We start from the raw sequence: 6000 nt of genomic DNA, 5'->3' as shown, positions 1-6000 counted from the left end.
TAAGATTCAATTTACTTGGAGGTAGGAAGAGGTATCGTTGGCTTGGAGACGGACGAACTTCATGCCCTAGCAGAGCTCTTACTAGAGAAAAGATGAGAGAAGGGAAAGCTGGTTTCTCTGAAAATGGAATAGACTAAAGGAGTTAGGGGCTGGAGAGGGGTATTGGGTCCCCTTACTGGCCGGTCTTAGGCCCACAAATGACAAGATCCAAACACTTAAAGCTGAAAAAAAATGGGACTTACATACATATAATATATATAATATAGTATATAATATATATATATATATATAAAATCTATGCATATATAATATATAATATATAATATATAATATATAATATATAATATATAATATATAATATATATATATATATATATATATATAATCTATGCATATATATATATATATATATATATATATATAAACATATATACGTATACAATATATAATATATATAATATATACATATATATAATTAGAGCCGTCAAAATGGATTATAACCCGCGAGCCAACCCGACTCATCACGGGTTCGGGCCAGGTTGGATTGAAAAAAAATTACAAATTTCAATATGGGTTAAGAATGAACCCAAGCCAATAAATTTTAAATATTAAATTAATATATATATATATATATATATAATATTAAAAAAATAAAACTCTAAACCTAAATGTTATTCTCTTTAATTCACCATTGCATCTTTTTGTTTGTTGCTATCGTCTGGAAGCAGAAACCGCTGCTTCCAAACTTCATATTATTTGATTGTTCATTATTTTCACAGTTCTAATTTCTATCTCTCCTCTTTCTCTCTCACTTTCACTTCATACTTTATTTTGTTTTAAAGTTATGCTACTTGACATTTTTGGTTGTTTGTTTATATAGTTAACGTTTATGGTGATTACAGAACAAAATGAATTCTAAAATAGTAGATGATCAACGTGTTAATGATAATTTGAATGATTCTTTGCCACCAACAGTAGAAGAGATTGATAATGAGGGTACAAATTTTGGTAGAGAAAGTAAGAGACCTAGGGGAACTACTTCTAAGGTTTGGGATCATTTTACAAAAATTGGTATAAAAGAAGGTAAAGGAAATGTTATGGATTTATCCATTCAAGACTCTAATACTACAATTTGATAAGTGACAAGAATGATTTGATGTTTGATAGTAATTTATATTTTTGTGATTTTGGTTTGTATTTGGAGTTTAACATAATTTGGGATTTTATTTGGATTGTATTGAAGTTTATTTAGATTTTAATCGGAATTATAATTTAGTTTTCCTGGGATTGAAGAAAAAAAAATTGTGTATTTTTTTTTAATTAAATGAGCCAGTGAGCCAACCCGTTTAACCCGCCACCCCGTGGTGGGTCATGTCGGGTTCTAATTTTTTTGGCTCACTAATAAATGAGCCGGGTTGGATTGACTCACTAAGTGACCAACCCGTCGCGGACCGAGTCGAATTAGGTCGGGTGACCCGTTTTGACAACTCTATATATAATATATACATACAATATATATATATATATATATATAATATACATATATAATATATATAATATATATACATTTATAATATATATATATATATATATATATATATATATATTATTTCAATATTCAAAATTTATTACCAACCCGGCTTATCACGGGTTCAACCTGAATGAGCCAGGTTCTTAGTGGGTTGGGTTCAATTTTAACCCGTACTGAAATTTGTAATTTTTTTTCAACCTGATCCGAACCCGTGATGAGCCGGGTTGGCTCGCGGGTTATAACCCATTTTGACAGCTCTAAACAATACCATAATAAAACTAATATATTATATATTAATATTAATATTAATTCTAACAATGATAATAATACTCATAATTTTACTACTACTAATATTAATATATTAATAATAAAAGTATTAAAAATATATATTATATAATAGTAATATTAATAATTTTATCACTAATAATACATATAATAATAATACTTATAGTAATACTAATAATTATAAATAATAATAATAATCATTTTACAACTTTTAATAATACTAATATATTTAATAATAATAAATTTTACTAATAATTCTAATAATAATATTAATAAATGTAATAATATATATATATATATATATATATATATAAAATAGGAATAATACTAATAATATTATTAATAAATTAACCACTAATAATATATATATAGCAATAATTATTATTATAATAATAATATCCGATAATAATTGTAATATTACTTTTAATAAAATTTATAATAATGATAATTGTCACAACTGAAATTGTGACGGGATGACGAACCAAAAATAAAATATAAAAAAGAGTTTTGGAGTCGCCACCATAGTTATTATAAGAAACTATGGAAAACCATAAGAAAGAGCAAGGTATACGAAAACAGAGTTTGGGGTACGAGAGTTAATTACGCGTAGAAAAAGTGTTAACACCCTACAATGCTCATCCTAAGACGGTACCTTTACTTAAAATACAAATTGATGTGGTCTCCTTTAAATGTTTATTTTACAAAAAAATAAAATGTATAAATAAATAAATAAAGATGACAAAGAAAAACAAAGAAAACAAAAAAATATTTTTTTGTTTTTTGGGCCCGACAATGATTACTCCTTGCTCCTACGTATCTTCATTCATAATGGAGAATTATGGTGATATAGTTTTTTATGAAAAAAACTTTTTGAAAAAAACAATTTGTTCGAAGATGTTGATATCACTCTTTTTTAATATTTGAAAATTAAGTACTAAGACGACGCGAGCGGTCACACGAGCACTTATACATTTTAAACGTTAAAAGGGTACTTAAATTATTTATTTGTTATTACATCCTTTAAAACAACTTCTAAAATAAGACATGATACCTAAAAACGTGACTATTATATGTCCATAATTTATGAAAACATTAGGAAAATAAATAAAAGATTAGGAAATAACATTTAGGATTAAACATATTATTTTATTATGAAAATTTTTTAAAAACCCTTAACATGAAAAATATGGCACAACATATTCATACAATGTTAAAACATGATATCTCTCACTTATTCATGCAACAACGTTCACAACCCAATGCAATCAACAAACATTAATTATAAAACTAATGAACCCAAAAATGCATGACAATAATGTTTTTTTCATTTAAAAAAGAAATAGTGAAAACATCAAATTCAACCAAGATCATAACCAAAACTCGAGAAAGACTGCATAACACAACAAAAATTAATTTTTACGAACCTGAACGGGAGATCAGACTTACAATAGTTGCGTTGGAACACCAAGAAGCACGTGGGGGTGGCTATCGAAGGTGAGTGGGTCTTTTATATGCGAGGGTTAAAAGAAAATGTGTGCTTAGGGTGAGAGAGGTCTCCAGAATTCCGAGAGAAAAAAGTTTTTTTTTTTTTCTAATGGGTTTATATACACAACATTATAAGTCTAATGTATTCTCGTAATAAAGGTCTGTCTTAATTACAACGAATTTTAAAAGGCAAGAACTGGTCTTAATATTATCACATTATGGGAATCAAATCATATAAAAATCAGAGCAGAAAATCAAACGTGATCAACAAAATTGATTGTATCTAGTAAGAGATATTGCTTTGAATCATATTACTACTTTCTTTACTTGGAAAAAGAGGTGTCATAAAATCATAGCACAAAATCAATTATGACCAGGACAAATTAATTATAATTACAAAAAAATATTCTTGAGAAACATATTACTATTTTCCTCCTCTGAAAAAGGAGATGTCATAAAATTAGAGAACAAAATCAGAATAAATGATTCTAAATATTAGAACATATTTTGTTTTTAATTATTAGACTAACTTCTTAATCTGGAGCATAAACGACAAAGCATAGAGTGGGGGTGCAAAAATAAAATTTTGGGTTGCCATTAGTTGCAAAAAAAAAAAACGATGTGGGTGTACAGAGTATTTTAGGCTAAAAATAGAAACAAAGTCTCAAAAGAAAATACATAAAAGATTTTTATTTATTTATTTATTATTATTATTATTATCCTATTATTATTATTTAGACAAAGAAAAAACCAAAGAAAAACTTTTTTATTATTTTTTTTATTTTCTTAAAAAAACAAATTATAATTATTTATTTAGCCGGACGAAATTGGACGTTGACAATAATATTACTAATAATTATAAATAATAATAATACTTATAGTAATATCACATAAAATAATAATAATAATTTTTCTAGTTAAAATATTATACATTAGTATAAAAAATAATACTAACAATAAAGGTATTACTAATAATATTATTAATTTAATAATAATAATAACATATATTAATAATATTATTAATACATTATATATTAATATTGCTAATAATAATAATAATTTTCCAACTTTTAATAATATTCATAAATTTAATAATAATAATAATATCAATAAATTTTACTAATAATTCTAACAATAATCAGTAAAAGTACGTAATAAAAATAACCATAATAATAATATATTATATTAATTTTACTAATAATTTTAATAATAATAATAATAATAATAATAATAATTTTACTACTAATAATATTAATAAATTTAACAATAATAATAATAATAATATATCTATAAAACAATATATAAAGAGACTCCCTCTTTTGTATCCACATTTCATAATACCAATTCTATCTTTTACAATATAATTATTTATTAAATTTTTTAAAATTAATGGTTATTTTTACCTATTTTCTATAAAACTTTTTATCTTTTTTTATTTTTTTTATTCATCAAAAATTAATTTCTCTATTCATTTGACTTTATTTTTAATAAATATAAATTTATTTTATATATCTATAATCTATATCTATAATCTATAACAATATATAAAGGGGATTTCCCTTTTTGTGTCCACATTTCAAAATACCAATTTTACTCTTTAAATATAATAATTTATTAAATTTTTAAAAATTAACCGTTACTTTTACAAGCTTTTTATAAAATCGACTATCTCTGCTTATTCTCTTTTTCTTTATTTATCAAAGGTTATTCTTTCATCTGTTCTGATATATTTCACTTTATTTTTGATAAATATAATTTTAGTTTATATATTAACTTAATAACATTACAATATTATCACCTACTAATATAATATCATGCATATTTAAAAGATGCGTACACACAGGCGCGATCGTTAGTATTAATAAAGGTGATTTTTTTATAACAGTTTCTAACCATAGTTTTTAATATACACAATTTATTAAATAAATTTATCCTTTGCGTTTTTAGTTAATTTTTGTAAGACTCAATCAACTATCTATAACAAAATTACGAAAGTTATTTATTTCAAAACTATTTCTTATGAACATATTTTTTTAAATCTAATAATTATTTTTTATTTCAACAAATACAAAAGAGTTGATTTTTTATTTTTATCTATAACAATATATAAAGAGGATTATCTCTTTTGTGTCAATATTTTATTTTTCCAGTTTTACCCTTAATTATTAATTTAAAATAAAACTAATAATAGAGAGAAAAAGTAAATGAAGAATAGAAAATAAAAGAATAGGAAACAATTTGTATGTGTTTTTTCACTAATAATAGAAATGAATAATTTTGTAAATGAATTATCTTTTGATCTTTTAGTTCACATTCTTTTGTACAAGGACCAAAATATATCTTTCCAACCAATATCTTTTTACAATTGTTTTCTTTCCCCCTCTAATGTTGGAAAAACTTATTCATTAATCTGACAGTCAAAAAGTCGAATTGTAAATAAATCTCTTGTTGGTAGTTCAAGGTATTTTATTATATATACTCTCAATCGTCTCTGAGTATAACACCCTAGGTGGATATTACTAGATAAAACAAATATCATATAATTTCTTTGGAATTAAAATAATAGATAAAGTTCCCAAGGGTGGGAAAATTTAAAATTTATATCGATGAAGTTCCAATACACATTGAATCCTCCTTATTACAAATCCATAATAAAGAAAAACATCATAAAAGTAATCCAGCATATCTTGCCCCACTCT

Source organism: Vigna unguiculata, chromosome 4, assembly GCF_004118075.2.
Source record: "Vigna unguiculata cultivar IT97K-499-35 chromosome 4, ASM411807v1, whole genome shotgun sequence".
In the NCBI taxonomy this organism is placed as follows: domain Eukaryota; kingdom Viridiplantae; phylum Streptophyta; class Magnoliopsida; order Fabales; family Fabaceae; genus Vigna; species Vigna unguiculata.
This window is presented reverse-complemented; position numbering follows the sequence as displayed.